The sequence below is a fragment of the Dermochelys coriacea genome, chromosome 21 (assembly GCF_009764565.3).
Source record: "Dermochelys coriacea isolate rDerCor1 chromosome 21, rDerCor1.pri.v4, whole genome shotgun sequence".
NCBI lineage: Eukaryota > Metazoa > Chordata > Testudines > Dermochelyidae > Dermochelys > Dermochelys coriacea.
This window is the reverse complement of record NC_050088.1, coordinates 14122708-14139310: the sequence shown is the minus strand read 5'-3', so window position 1 is coordinate 14139310 and position 16603 is coordinate 14122708.

Below are 16603 nucleotides of genomic sequence, written 5' to 3'. Positions count from 1 at the left end.
GGGCTGGATAGGCTGGGAAATGAACCCGGCTTCTCATGTTCTGTGGCCCCTCTCACCCCCTGGATCCTGCAGCGTCCGTAGGCTGGGGAGTAACCCAGCTCCCTCCCGTTTCCACTGCGCTTCTCTCACCAACAGGGTCTCTCAGGCTGCCTAATTCGGCAGATCTCTTCCTGCCTCCGGCACCCTGCTCCCCAGTGAGCTTTGTAGTCTGGATAATAACTGCATCTGTCAAGTTCTACGTCCGGCTTGTAGGGGTGAAGTCAGTGCCAGTTTAAGAGTCTATAGATCCCTGGCTCAGACAGACACAGTCCCTGGGATCTCTGGGTCCGGTGACAGCAGAGTATCCTCGACTCCTTGCGGAAGCCTTCTCCCACATTGACTGGGAGGGGGTATAACCTGGAGGCCTGCAGGACTCTGAGGGGGAAGCTGGAATTTCACAAACAAGGAGGCGCAAACCTCCTACAGATCCATTCCTCCAACCCCCAGGTCAGGAAGTGGCACAGCAGGGTCAGTTGTATCAAAAGCCATGACAGACCCTGCGGTGTCAGGGTGGCCACCTCGCTCTTGTCCATCTCTAGAAAGAGATCACGGGTCATCTGTATCCACACAGCCTCTGCTTCCTCCCCAGCTGATAGAGACACCTGTTCATCAAGCCCCCAGAAGTGTGCTCAGAGCCAGGCAGAGCTCACAGTCTGAACTACGTGGTTGGATGCAGGGTCACAGTCGCTGTGTCGGTCCCAGGAGATCAGAGAGACGAGGTGGGTGAGGTGAGATCTTTTAGGGGACCAACTTCTGCTGGTGAGAGAGACAAGCTTTCCAGCTTACACACACCCAGAGAAGAACTCTGTGTAAACTGAAAAGCTTGTGTCTCTCACCGACAGAAGCTGGTCCAATAAAAGATATTCCCTCACCTACCTTGTCAGTCTGAGCTATAGGCACACAGACCTGGGTGCTATCATCAGCCAAGGGGTAGGGCTGGGGCAGGTGTGTGTGGACATGCACTACCACTCTAAGATCATGTAGCTACTTTGACTGTTAGTTTCCCTCTAAATAACTATATGCAAAAAGACACCTGCATGCACACTGTGTGTACGAGTGTGTGTAACAGAGGTGGCAGCGTACAGAAGGGTAAAAGACAGTGGGAAATGGCCGCCCCTACTTCCTCTCCCACTGCTGTTTCTCTGTAGGGCTTCAGGGGAAGATGGACCAAAATAAATCTGGGATCTCTAAGTGTAGCTGGATCTCCACTTCCCAGCAATCTTCCCCAGACAGGGACTTTCAGCCCAAGGTGATGCGGGCAAAGTCTGTTCACTGCCAGATCTGTATATTGAGCCAGGGTTTAATCCCCACTTGCTGTCCCTGTTCTCCCAAAGAAAGCATTAACCAATCGTCAGAAATATCCACCCCCAAATCTCTCCATTTGCTTTAATTGGCATGAAGGACAGTCCATTTGATAGGCCACTGGTGACAACTCCCCAAACGCACTGAAAACCAGGAAAGAAAAGGCAGTTCTCCCCACGTTTTTCCCTGACACTGGTCAAAGCAGCCGGGATCTAATCATTCGTAGCTGAATCCAGTGATTCAGTAGTTCCGTGCCTGGTCCATAGCCCCCTGGGTTAATGAGGCTGCCCTCAGATTGGACCAGTTCTTCTTCCCTCCAGTGATGTGAATCAGTCTTTCTCCCAGAGCAGAATGTTGCCTGTTCAGTCTGGGTTTCACATCAGACAGGAGTGGTGTTGCTCTCTGCTTTTACCCACATTTCCCATACTATCAATGCTCAGCCCCAGCAGTGACAGTATGGGAGATACTATCCCCATCTGCTCATCCTCAGTTCATCCCCAACTGAACTGCCCTAATTGAACAGGCAAATTCTGAGTAGATCTGTAGATCCAGGAGACAGAGGGAGCAAAGGATTCCTCCGTGGCAAGTGAATCTTCTGGCGGCACAGAGGCACTAGAGTTGCTCCTACAGCCCCTGCCCCATGCATCCAGGCAAAGAGGGCATGGCTGGGACATGGCAACATCTGTCTGCGACCCCTTGGAGCCATGGGCACCATTCTTCTGTGGCCAAAGGAGTCTTAAAGCTACCTTTGCTTCCCTTGGGCCCATGCCAAGCCCAGCTCTGCTGGCCAAGAAGCTCTAGACCTGTGTGTAACACATTGCTCATGCAGTTGCTAAAAATGAGGCCTTGTATCTCAGTGAAGGTTTTGGTTTATCCTTCTCCATCATGGGTCACATCCCTTGCCCCTGTTTGGAGGTGAATTCCTTTTGCAGCGTGAGTCAAGCACTGACTGAAAGGAAGGAGCTCCCCTTAGGGGCATAGTCCATTGTTCTGCAATAGGGGGTTTCTTGCACCTTCCCCTGAAGCAGATGGAGCTGGCTGCTGGCAGAGACAGGAGCCTGTGCTAGATATACTCCCAACCTGGCAACTCCTACGTTCCCAGTGTAACATAATTACACCCAGTGAATCCTATGCACTGCCCATGAAGTGGGTTACTGGGTAGATTCCCAAAAGAGAGAGAGAGAGAGAGCGAGAGCATGAGGTTGAGAGGAGATGCAGATTAGTAACACCCCAGGGTATACAGTCCAATCAAATCACCCTCTTTCTGAGCATCCCGCCCACTCATGGGGGAAGAGCTCTCCATCCCCACATCCCTTCCAAACCAGGATGAGGTGCCTGGGGATCCACCAGGAACCAGTCTCTGGTTGATTGACCCTGAGCATTCCAGATATCGTTGCCCCAGTTCAAGAGGTCTCTAATTAGCTGTCCTCAGCCTTTCCCCGGGATAGTCTGCTGTTTACAAATCCCCTACCACAAGGCCCTGCAGAGGAGATTTCCTGGTGGAGAAGAGAGGGTGATTTACTCTATCTGGGCTTCTCCTTGTTTCTGCAGCCTCCTCTGTTTCTTTGGAGTGTTTTAATAGTTAAAAGGGGAGGGTAGCAGAGAGGGGCTTTGTGTCTGGCCCCCTGCACAGCCGCGGTTGGTCGGCAGTTCACAGGACGAGTCTCATGACGGTTGTACAGCTTGGGGATTGGGCTGAGATCCAACAGCCATTGCAAATTGCTCTGCAGAAGCAATAATATCCAGGCTGGGATTTTTCAAATTGCTTAAGAGACTCAGGAGCACATGACCCGTGGAGGGAGAACTCCAGTGTCTAGTGAGTATCCTTGTACCTTCCTTTCCCCTTGGACTTATTGCTTGGAACAGCTTGCAAAGAAGCACCATGGATATGAGGATGGGTCATTGCCAAGTAAGTGTTTAGACTTGAGGGCAATGGCTAAGGGCTCTACGGCTCTTGGATGCGTGGTTGCTGATACTGTTGCATTGATCCTTCCAGCTAGGACTGGACCAGTGTTGCTGTGTCTGCTTCTTCAGATCTGGCCTTGGGCACTAGGGAGCAGCTCAGCTCCTTAAGGGGAAATGATAGGTTCTCTCTGTCTTCAGAGTCCTCATCTGAAGGACTCATCTGCTCCTCCTCCTTCTTCTTGTAACACCACCAGAAATGTATTTGTCACTTTAAGGGCAGAGTTCAAAGAGATAGAGGCTGGCCACCTGCTGCGCTAACAGCTGTCCCATCCACACCAACATCATCTGTTGGGACTACCCAGCAAGCTCAGTCCCCAGGAGGAACCATACCAAGGAAGCTCGCTATGTCTTGAAGACATCCAGATGTATCACTGACAGTGTTCCTGTGTAGACAGAAATATCGTTAACGGGATCCAATGGCTGGAAACTGAAGTGAGACAAATTCCTACCAGAAATAAAGTGCAAATTTGTAACAGTGAGTAATTAACCAAGGGAACAACCAAGGGGTGTGATGGATTCTCCATTGCTTGGAGTCTAAATCAAGACTAGAGCCAGACTTTCAAAGGTACTTAGACTCCTAACTCCCATGATTTAAATTGGAATTACGGGTCTAAATACCTTTAAAAATCCAGGCCAAGATAGTTGTTTAAAAGCTCTGCTCTAGCTCAGCCATGAGTTATGGGCTGGATGCTGAAATACCTGGATGAGGTCCTCTGGGCAGTGTTATGCAGGAGGTCAAATGGTCACAATCATGAACATACGCACATGCACACACAGTCACTGACAGTGAAAAACACCTGGAGCAGCCAACACTGACCCATCTCAGCAGCCAAATAGGAACTGCTCTGAGAACAAGGGGCTAAATTCTTTGCTGATATAGTACAGCAGAGCAACTGGCTCAGCAAGCAGCTATTGGAGCCCGCAGCTGCTATTTCAGGCTTGAAAGCCTCGCCTATATCAGGAGGGCAGGCCAGAGACTGAGAGGAACTGTCATAGAGCCAAACACTACAGGCAGTGTATGAAGATGTCACTTTCACTAGGAAGGACCTTACGGGAAGCCTTTGGAGTTAGGGTGTCAGGAGCTCAATTTCCCACTCACTTTCAAGAAGAGCTGGGTACCACACTCCCTTAGGAACTTTTTGAAAACCCTCCCTAGTGCAGTAAAATTCAGTGCTGGAGGAACTACATAGTCAATTCCTTTATCAGTAAATATACAAAACTAAATAACCAGAGTTAAAATTACATTATGTTGCCTGAAGAAGAGCTCTGTGAAGCTCAAAAGCTTGTCCCTTCCACCAACAGAAGTTGGCCCAATAAAAGGTATTTCCTCACCGAACGTGTCTTTCTCATTTCTTCATAGCTCATCATGTGCCTCTTTCACACTGTGTATCATCAGGCAGGGTGATTGTGAAGGTGTAACTGATTTTGGGAACAGGATTAATCCTGTGTTTTTAAGTTTTGTCTTTTAAAAACCTGTGTATCCATTTTACTGAGCTGATTCTAAAGCATGTTTTTATTTTGTATGCGGTGTGGCCTAAGGCAAGGATACGACATTAATAAACATTTGCTTTGATTTATCAATAAATATCATCTTAGATACATGTGCATCTGCCCAGCAATCACTAAAACTCCCCATCCTCCACTATAAACCTGGGCTAGATTCATCAGTGGGCATTTCTTCTTCATTTGTGCAAAGGCCAGGCCAGGATTTGAGAGTGGATATTCCCAGGATGTTACAGTCCCCTACCTATATCTGTTTGGATAGAGCTGGCAGAAACTTGGAATTTCCAGTTTGTGGGAAATCTCAACATTTTGAAATTTGGGTTCATTCCAGTTTGGACTGAAATCAACATTCTTTAAATTTCCTGTGAACTGGAAATGCTGAAAAGTTTTCATTTGTGAAACACCGACCCCTGGTGTTTCTGAAACAAAAAATGCAGAGCCTGACAGCTTCTGAATGAAATAGAGATGAGTCTTGTCAGTTGTCACTGCTGCCAGGCACTGAATGGCCAGGATTCTTAGGGTTTCCTGGCTCTGTAGCAGGGAACCTGGAAACCTGGGGATTCCCACCATCCTTGGGGAGTCCACCAGGTGGGCTGCCCCTGAGCTATGGACCCTGGAAGGCCAGGCTACCCTGGAAACCAGGCAGGGTTCACACTCAAGATATTTCCACAAAACATTTTGGGTTCGACAAATCGGCATTTTCCAGCTAAATTGTTTTGTCAGAAAGTTTCCGACTTGCTCCAGCTTAGGAGCTGATCTGATTTTTGAAGGCACCACAGTCTGTGCCAGTATAACCAACTGGGCAGTGTGTATAGTATGTCCCACTAGTGTCGGCTAAATTGGCATTCATCCCACTGGGATGCTGGGAATAAAAGTCCACTGAACTGTTTTCTCTAATTCTCTTAACATGCCAGCCCAGGTGCTAGTTGTTCTGTTGTGTGGGTGGATCTTGGGGCCATTTCTACCTGAAGTTGCCAATTCCAGAAATGAAAAGATGTGTTTTGTTTTTAGGGCTCTGGAAACCTCAGATTGGGAGCTTTATCCAGGGCTCACCTCAAACAGCTCTGCAAAAGTGACTGGTGATTTTGGGTACCTCATTCAAGGCCCCTAATTCTGATTATCAGAAGGGGCCGAGCACCCTCTCTTTCTCTCTCTGAAAATCAGGCTCCTTTCAGGTCCCTTAAATTGGGAACCCAAAATAAGTCACTTTTGAAAATGTAGGACTTTTTTCCCCCTAGTCTCCATCTGCTGGCAGAAGGACTCATAGCAACTGTCGGAGCCAGTGTACAAAGGAGCTTGGAGATCCCACACTGAGCATGTGAAATGTGTCCTTATTTTTGATTGGATGCACTGTTCAGAAATAAAGGAAATATTAATAAAATTATAGAACTAAACAAAACCAAAGACTGTCTCAGATGAACGAATGCTGAGAGCGGACCCGGTGCACTGCACTACCGAGGTGCTGAAGAATAGGGTACAACAGAGAGGGACAAACGTCAGGTGGAACCTGATTCATTGCCCACTCTCAAGAGGTCCCGCCTGCCATCATTGCTTACGAGTGAGGTAAATGTCTGTGTGTGACACGCAAAATGGGAAGCTTCTCTGTGTCCAAGTCCACCTGCTGTGTATCCAAGGGATTTGACTCAGCCTGCTGTGAATATCCTGATGATGCTAAGATGGGAAATGCCTCTTCTGAGAGCCCAGGGAAACATGAAATGACAGGCACTTTGTTTGCCTTTAATGGGCTTCTCTGGAGTGACATTTGCTGTCAGGATCTGTGAGCCTTCTCTTTCCCCATCATCTCTCCATATACGTGTAACCCTTCTGCCAGGCGGAGCCAGCAGCAACCAGGACCGGGTTCAATATCTCAGGGTTCTTTGCCATTGATACAACACAGATCTGGCTTGAGCCCTCATCCAGTAACCTGGGAAAATTACACACCACCCCTGGGCACCTCTGAGAGGCCGTACTTCCCCCCTCACAAGCACAGAGTCTGAGTGGAGAAAATAAACTTTTAATAAAAGGCGGGAAGTAACTCAGTGTTAATTTGGGAAAACACCGCAAACAGGGTTCATAAACATAAACCATGAGCAACAGACCCACCCCCAAGTAAGTTGGGCAGTGTCCTTTTCCCCTCAGGTTCTTGAGTCCAGTAACCCAAAAGTCCCTTTAACGTGCCCGTCCCTTCTCTGCACCCCACTCACAGTTGCTGTCCTTGGCCAGTGCAGACCCAGAATTCAGAGGTGCATCTACAGAGTTCACCTCCTACCCTGGGTGAAGGTAAGGAGGCACCTTACTTGCTCCACTGCTCAGGCACTCGCTTGCCGCCCCTCTCTGGCAGCTGCCCTGCTGGCCACTCACTGGGCCTTGCAGCTACTCACTGTACCACCTGGCCACCCCACCAACCGCCCACTGTACCGCCTCACCAGCCACTCATTCGCCTGCCGATTGTCAGTCACCTTCTGCTACTACCTGCTTTGTCTTTGCTGTGACCTCTGGACATCAGTCTCTCAGAGCTTGGCTACACTTACATTTCATAGCACTCTAACTTGCTGGCTTAGGGCTGTGAAAAATCACCCCCCTGAGTGCAGCAAGTCAGAGCACTTTAAAATGCCAGTGTGGACAGGCTCCCCAGTGCTCAGAGCTAATCCCCTCGTGGAGGTGGATTACCAGAAGAGTGGGAAGAGCTCTCCCAGCGCTCGTGCGACCACACTCACACTTCAAAGCGCTCCTGTGACAGCGCTTTGAAGTTTCCAGTGTAGCCATGTCCTTAGTGATTTCCAGCTCTTTGCAGGCTGGGCAGAAACCCTGCCCCATCTTGAGTGATTTCAGCTATCAGTGATTTTTAGCTCTTAGCATGGCAGAAACATAGTCCTACCACACCTGGTTTTAGTGCAGATTGAGCATATAAAATACAAAGAGATTCCTAATAAAGCCTGGTTTCAGAGTAGCAGCTGTGTTAGTCTGTATTCGCAAAAAGAAAAGGAGTACTTGTGGCACCTTAGAGACTAACAAATTTATTAGAGCATAAGCTTTCGTGCATCCGATGAAGTGAGCTGTAGCTCACGAAAGCTTATGCTCTAATAAATTTGTTAGTCTCTAAGATGCCACAAGTACTCTTTTTCTTTTTGCTAATAAAGCTTGTTTAGCTCTTTTTTTGAAGAAGTGGTGGGGGGAAAAAAGAGAAGTAGGAAACATGTTAAACCAGTTCCAGAAGAACAGTTGGGGAAAGGTCATGCATCCAATGAAGTGAGCTGTAGCTCACAAAAGCTTATACTCAAATAATTTGTTAGTCTCTAAGGTGCCACAAGTACTCCTTTTCTTTTTACAGATACAGACTAACACGGCTGCTACTGTGAAACCAGCTTTAAACAGGACTCTTATTCTCACCTATCTTATTTGCACAGGACTCTGGTATTCAAGCCCCTGACTTAATAAGGGTATTTCAACTGAGGGTGACCCCCTCAATGCATCCGATGAAGTGAGCTGTAGCTCACGAAAGCTTATGCTCTAATAAATTTGTTAGTCTCTAAGGTGCCACGGGTACTCCTTTTCTTTTTGCGAATACAGACTAACACGGCTGCTACTCTGAAACCCCTCATTTGGGACAGATTAAGCACAGTCCTGCTTCCCTGTATTCCTACAATAATTATAACATTGGTAACCATATTTCATTACCCCTGCATTCGGTACTAAAGTGATTTGTAACCCAACATCAGCCAACGTTGATCACTTTGACACCACTCTATCTGCTGAATATCTAAGCAGAGCAGGAGCAAACTGTATTTACATAAACACACCTAAAGTCTCTCCCCCTCCCAGCTAGCTGTCAGAGGATCATTCACTGAGATCCTGCTTACATGGGTATTGCTCTGACTTGATCACTGATTATAAAAAAACATGAGCCAGAGTGGGGAATAAGTGATCAGAGTGAGGTGACTTTGAAGATGTGCAGACTGAAGATATCAAGCTGTAAATATCTTCTGAACTTTCCCATCAGTTATCTGGGAATATCAGATTTCTACAGAACCGTGCTTAGGTGTTACACCTACCATTGCCCTTAATGAGATTGTGAACACTGGATTTAGACGCCGGGTGCAAGTTGTGGAGGACTTCTCTGTATTGCAGACTGAAGCTAAACTCGTCAGAGCAGGATTGTGTCTTCTGCGCACTTTAAAGTTTCACGCACAGTGTCAATGTTTAACTACTACTAATCCCTCAGAACAACCCTTCTTTCACAAGCCTCTCCCACAAGGACAAGAAAAGAGTCCTGAATTTATTTTGGGCTTTTGGTGTCACAACTTTGCTCTATGACATGAGGGCATGTCCTCCTGCATTTACATAATGTCATCATGACTGGTCTAATTCTGGATCCATGTCAAGCTGCTGGTCTTAATCTCAGGAGCCTCAGACTACAGCCCAGCTGTCTCAGAGATAGCTTCTATCTCCATGCACCAAGACAACAGCTGTGGTTAACAGAGATCTAAATGCCTGATGGTCCTCAGAGTGAAAGTGCTGGGGGCCCAGGCCAGATCTGGGGGAAGATTCTTGGCTGCGTAATTTCTTATCGCTAAAAATCTGGATGAGCCTGACCACTTATAGGGTGCAATAGGACTCATCCATTCGCACGAGCCTTCTCTCAATACACTGCTTCTGAAGACAAATTTTAAGGGCCTACGATGAGTGAGAAGTGAGGACTCTGGTCCGTTAAGAAAGGATTGGTGCTCTCCTTAATCATGCATTTGGAATCCAGGTGCTCTGGTGATAAGCAAACCTGTATATGGACTGAGAGGTAACACAAATGTCACAATACTAGATCCAGGTCTTCAGAGGTATTAAGGCACCTGAATCTCATTGGTTTCAATGGGAGTTGGGCACCTAAATACCTTTGAGGATCTGGGCCTAAGCACCTTGGGAAAAACTGAACTGCAGGAAACAGTTTTTCCCCATTCTGCGCTAGTCCACTCTTGCCACCCTCTTGAATGAAGGGAAAATAGGGATTCCAGAGTTGGTAGGTAAATTTCCAAGATGTATTCCAGAGATTCTATCGGAGGGTGCTGGGAATTAGAGTGATACCTTATCAGTTAGGTGGCATCTTTCATCTGAGACTTTCAAAGCAATTTCCAAGCAATAATTAATGAAGCCTCACAACCTCTCTGGGAGATGGGTATATATTGTTCTTAGGCCTGGCTGAAAAATCTCTTCCTAAACCATTTTTGTGGAAAATGTCCACAAGACACAGAAAATTACAATTTTTCATCAATAAACTAAATGCCTGAAAACGGAAATATTTCAAAATGTTTCGGTTTTCAGTCAAGATTTGTATTGCTTGACCCTATATTGGTTTGTTATGAAATATATTTAAGAGAAAGAACCAACGTTAGTCATGTTTGTGAATATGGTGCAGGAAAATGGGTTTATATGATACCAGTCTCCAAAGAGCAATTCTGTGCAGGGATATTACACTTACCTTGTGCAGAAGGTGTGCTCCCCCAAGTTACACATTTTAGCTGGTATTATGCATATGATTTTACAAGTTATACATTTCTTTACACATCACTAAAATTCAATCCATCAGCTTGTCCCAATTCCCTAACTTGTTGTTCTGATCTTTCCTTCTCTTTTTTTTTGATCTTTGTTTTGGTATTGATCCATGAAGGTCCTTCTCTAGCTTGTTCTAAGACATAGAACAAATGTATCTTGATTTTGACAAGTTTCCTATCTGCTTAAGTGAAATGCTTACTTCAGCAAATCTAAGGTGTTATTGGATACTTAGCATAAGTGAACGGGATTTTGATATAGGCCTGTTTATGCTATATCACTGTTATAATATTTCTGATTAATGTTGTTGGTATACTAATGTATACTAATATGTATATATATGGTGCAGATAATATGTATTATTGATATATATTTATGTTAGCCAGGATATATTACTCAACAAGGCCCCTGCTTGTTGTCTTGTTTGTTGTAGTCAAGGTGATACTTTTGCCAATTTAATATATGAATTAGTGGTGAGAACCCTTTATATGTAATTTAAAGTGTTTTAACAAACGGTGTAAGCGGCAATACATAATTACCACAGCTAAAACTAATCCACCTTGTAACACAAGCAAAGTCTTAAACGCAACTTCATCCAAGTGCAAGAAATCAGCATGTCGAGATCCCCACTATGGACCAAGTTACTCGAGGCCTGTTTTGCCTTGTGCATGTTATTGCTAATGTGAATAATCTGTGTGGCTTTTTTGGCTAATCATGTTTTAAAATGATTAATACACACATTAAAATTGGTAGGTAAATGTTAACTTTGTTTTGGTATTGAGCTTACTTCGGATAACAGATTTGTTTTGAAAAACTGGGATAGGCATTATTAGTGTGTTCCACAGGCTCGTACATGAGGAGTAAAATAGAAATCTGGAGTAGTGACATTACAAGTGACATTTCTTGTAATTAGTTACTACACAGTACTGTCCATTCATGTTACAGGTCACCCTTCCCGCTGACATTTACCATTTGGTAAGCTTTACTGGGCAGGAGATAGGAGCGTCGGGCTTCTCTGTCTGTGATACTGTGCTGAGCCTTTCTAGAGTTGTGATATTAAAAACATCCCTGGCATAAGAAGCTGTGTGGGGTGCTTATCAGGTGTGCGTTGGTGCATGATACACCAGTAGTTGACGTAGATTCAGTTGTTTTTGTAGATAATACCTTCCAGTTCAGTGTAGATACTGCTGAATGGACAGTAGCCAATTTATTAAATATTGGGTGTCAGGATCCAATATTGGTAGTGATACCGTAAGAGAAGTGTACATGGAACCAGATACTAAGCAAGATTGTTTTGAATAACACGTGCCTTAATTAGGATGTTGTATTACTGACCTCAAATGGTTCTTAAAGGGAATTTGGTTACATGCTTTAACACACTGTCAGTTAGCTAGAGTTTTTATCAATTAGCTAACTGTTTATTGTTAATAAGGTTGGGCAATTTTCCTTTTTCCTTTTTAATGAGCTGGTTATGAAAGTTACATGGTAAGTGGTACATATAATTTCCCTACCATGATAATAATTTATTAATTTGTACTTGTGCTTTTACAGTTTAGCATATTGCATATTGTAAATGGTGTACCATTTCTTAGTGGCCAGGCCGTCAGTACCATAGTTTAGAAATGGTTTCCATTGCCTGGTAGTCAAAATAGTTCATGAGTTTATATATATATATATATTACCCCTGTTTCAAGAAGATATTTAGATCATCTTGAAATGTAGCCAGTATTTTGAAAGATACCAGACTGTGAAATAATTTTTTGACCAGCCCTTGAATTTTGTGCTCATTTCTGATAAGATGCTATCATATTAATTAACCAAGAAATATGCAGTAATGATACATTTATTTTTACGCAGTAACCAAATTTTGCCATATTTTAGTGAGAAAGATTTAAAACCACAGGTATATGCGTGAACTTACTTTGCTCAGTAATATACAGTTTAAATAACAGTTTGACCTGGCCCGGCTAGTGGTTTTTATAATGTTTCTATAGTTGATTGCATCCTCGTTTGTCCATGTATAGTAGGCAGAAGTGTAGTGGACCAGTCTGTTATTTATAACACACTTAAAAAAATATTTTCAACATGGCAGGTTTTTTCCACTGTGTACCGATATTTCCTGTGTTTGTAGTCTGTGGGATGCACCCTTAAATAGCTTAAGTTGGTTAACAGGATATATTGTTTGTTTGTTTGTTTGGTGTTACATTTCCCTTGTTTTTAGTAACCCGAATGTATACACAGATTAATTTAGTTTATTTACAATATAATATGGCTGGAGTCATTTATAACACAAGCTGTGCTTTGGTACAGCATATGAGAGAAAAATGGTCTGTTTTTTCACTCTTTATTCCCCCCCCCTTTGTTAAAATACATTTTTGCTTTTTATTCTGAGTTTTCAATTCTTTAGCATAACCAGACATGTTTTAGGTGCTTTTGCAGTTTTTGCAAAGACATTTATTTTTAACTTGTGCATTACTAGTGTTCCATAAAAAACATGGGTGCACTCTTCTTGGACGTGATTTTGAGTTGTAGTCAAGGGAGGGGCAACAACCACTCTCAACAGCACCTTCTGTCCCAGCACTGCAACCCTAATCCCAGCCTGGTGGGAGGGGAGGCCCTGGGTGGTGGTGGTGGTCTGGAGAGCTAGCCCACTCCTCACTCACCCCGCAGCAGCAGCTCCTGTCCATTGGGTCGAGGCTTAGTTCCCTGCACCCGGCGTCCTGACCTGGTGCATGGGGTCACAGCACCACTCAAGTTTGGCACCCTTGGTTTCTGGGGGTGGAAAGGAACCCAGGCTAAACCCACGCCTGCATCTAACACAGCAAAAAATAGCAGAAATGCTGAGGGAAATCTGAGTCAGGCCCAGAGCCTCAATGGACCTTATGAGCCTAAATACCGTAAAGGATCTATCTAGGCCTCAGACCCACTTCCTTCCTAGCTTGTGAAAGTGACTTGACAACCGCTAGGACTACTACTAACAGATATTGTCAATACCCCTTTTCAGAGGGGACTGTGCATGTGGTATCCAGCTGGTACCCAAGAAGCCATCTCTTGATTTAACAGACATTACCTGCTACTGCCTGGTATCCTTTTACTTTTGAATATAGTAATTTAAAAACCAGTAAAGAGTCATTTACAACTACACCTGTGTTCTAGATCCCTCCGGGCTGGGGTGTGGAATGAAAATAATGCTGGCCATGCTGCTGAATGGACAGAAGGAGAATGACGCTGGACTATGGTCAGAATGTCCATATCCATATTAGTGGATCTCTCGGTGGTTTTGGATGCTAATGATCATCATCAATTACTCTCCTGGCATGAAGCTAAAGCAGGAGTTAACAGAAAAGTGCCAAGATGGGCCCAACCCTTTCTTTCTGCAGTTCCTAAAGAATAGTGAATACCTTGTGGAGTTCCACCTGGTTCTGTTCTTTTCCTCATCCTGTTTAACACCTCCACGAGGCCATGGGGGGATCATGAGATATCACGGACACATTGGCAGGTGAGCGCTGTGCTGGAGAATGCAAATACTGGAAATACTGGAAGTGCCAGCAGATGCTGTTCTGGCTCCCCATAAAAGTATCGTCCTGGCGGGTTTTGCAGGACTCAGGGACTGAATCTCAAGTGCCGGCAACATGCAGATTACACGTCATTTAACATATCATTTACGTCTGCCACTGTGAATGCTCCTATCTCTCAGCAGGCCCAGTGCCTGGCTGATACTGGCACCTGGATGGTTGGCGGTTGGCTGAAACTAAACCTGGTGACTGAAGAGGGAAACATTCGGAAGATCTGGCCACCGCTAAAACTTTGCCCTCTACTGAGTCTGCTTTCAGATGCTCAGAGCAGTGTGCAGCCTGGGGCCTTCTGGACCTTGTGCTGCTGATGTTGATACTCAGATGACTACTGTGGCTAAAAATGTCTCCTCCTCAGCACAGCTGCTCAGAGCTTGTCCCTCTCCTTGCAGACGCTGACTAGGCCGTGGTGTTCTATGCTTTCATGCCCTCCCTCTTGGATTGCTGCAGCTCACCCCACCTAGGAATGAGCCCCCCAACATTAAAAATGCTTTAATTAGTCCAGCGTGCAGCAGCCCATCTCCTCAGCCAGATGGGCTGCTGCGAGAACATCATCCTGGTACACTGCTCACTGCAGTGGCTCCCTGTGCCCCAGAGTGGCTTAGATTCAGGCTTTAATACCCTCCAGATAACTGGCCCAAGCCTGCCTCTCTGCAGCCATGATTTCCCTAGGCAGGCAAGTTTCTCAGGGACTATGAAATCGTGCGCCCCCAGGGCAAAGCCCACCAGGGCAGCGGACAGAGCTTTCTCTGCAGCTGGCCCAGAAAGGTGGAAACAGACACCATAAAACTTTTCCCCAGCCATAACGTAGACAACTACAAATGTGGAGAAAGAGGAGAAAACTTTCTGGTTGCCTCAGGGAAAGGTAGGGAGGAAAAGAGACCACGTGGGGTCTTTATACAGTGGTGATGACAGTTCTGTTAGGCACTGGCATGCAGAGATGAGTGTGGTAAAAATGGAGGGGGAGAGAGAGAGAGAGAGAGAGAGAGCAAAGAGTGCTTAATCCTTCAGTGCTATTCTTGCTTTGTGGGTGAATTTGATACAACTTGAGTGGACTTTATTTCTGTTAAAAGAACAAAGCCTCCTCCCCTCTTGGCCCACAGGCAACTGGACTGAGTAACCCCTGCTCCCATGTCCACTAGACCCTGTTGAGAAGGAGGGGGCACCTGCTCACCTTGTTTGCAACCCAAGATGACTAATATGGATGCCAGTGACCCAGGAAGTGGCAGGCGGGAACAGGTGAGTCATTCATGGAGTTCAGGTTTCAGAGTAGCAGCTGAGTTAGTCTGTATCCCCAAAAAGAACAGGAGGACTTGTGGCACCTTAAAGACTAACAAATTTATTAGATCATAAGCTTTCATGGGCTACAGCTCACTTCATCGGATGCATAGAATGGAACATATAGTAAGAAGATAGATAGATATATATACATACAGAGAAGAAAAGGAGTACTTGTGGCACCTTAGAGACTAACAAATGTATTAGTCTCTAAGGTGTCACAAGTCCTCCTTTTCTTTTTGTGAATACAGACTAACAGGGCTGCTACTCTGAAACCTGTCATTATACAGAGAAGGTGGAAGTTGCCATACAAACTGTGAGAGGCTAATTAATTAAGATGAGCTATTATCAGCAGGAGAAAAAAACTTTTGTAGTGATCATCAAGATGGCCCATTTAGACAGCTGACAAGAAGGTGTGAGGATACTTAACAGGGTAGGTCGGGGGGTGACTCAGGAAGTGGGGGTCAGGGTAGGAGGGGGGGTGGGTCAGGGAGTGGGGGTGTGGGGGGGTGACTCTGGGAATGGGGGTCAGGAGAACAGTACCCACAGCCGGCTCACTTTAGGAGACTCTGTGGCCCTCGGGGTTGGGGAGCGCCCCGCTCTGCCCTGGGGGCGCTGGGGGCCCGCTGCGGGGCGGCGGCGCACGGGGCCGGTCCCGGGGTGGCGGAGTCAGGAGCCCCGCAGCTCCGGGCCGGGGGGGTGGCCGGGGGGGGGAGTCCGGCACGCGCAGCTCCCGGGCGGCTATTCCTGGCGGCGGCCCCCGCCCGCGGCAGGGGGCTGCGGGGAGGTGACAGGTGGCAGCCGGAGCCTATAAAAATTCCAGAGCCTCCAGCGACTCACAGACCCGGTCCCCTCGCGCGGAGCCCCCGGATCCGGAGCAGAGACCCGGTTCCCGGCGGAGCGGAGCCCCCGGATCCGGAGCAGAGACCCGGTTCCAGGCGGAGCGGAGCCCCCGGATCCGGAGCAGAGACCCGGTTCCCGGCGGAGCGGAGCCCCCGGATCCGGAGCAGAGACCCGGTTCCCGGCGGAGCGGAGCCCCCCAGATCCGGAGCAGAGACCCGGTTCCAGGCGGAGCGGAGCCCCCCAGATCCGGAGCAGAGACCCGGTTCCAGGCGGAGCGGAGCCCCCGGATCCGGAGCAGAGACCCGGTCCCCTCGCGCGGAGCCCCCGGATCCGGAGCAGAGACCCGGTTCCCGGCGGAGCGGAGCCCCCGGATCCGGAGCAGAGACCCGGTTCCAGGCGGAGCGGAGCCCCCGGATCCGGAGCAGAGACCCGGTCCCCTCGCGCGGAGCCCCCGGATCCGGAGCAGAGACCCGGTTCCCGGCGGAGCGGAGCCCCCCAGATCCGGAGCAGAGACCCGGTTCCAGGCGGAGCGGAGCCCCCGGATCCGGAGCAGAGACCCG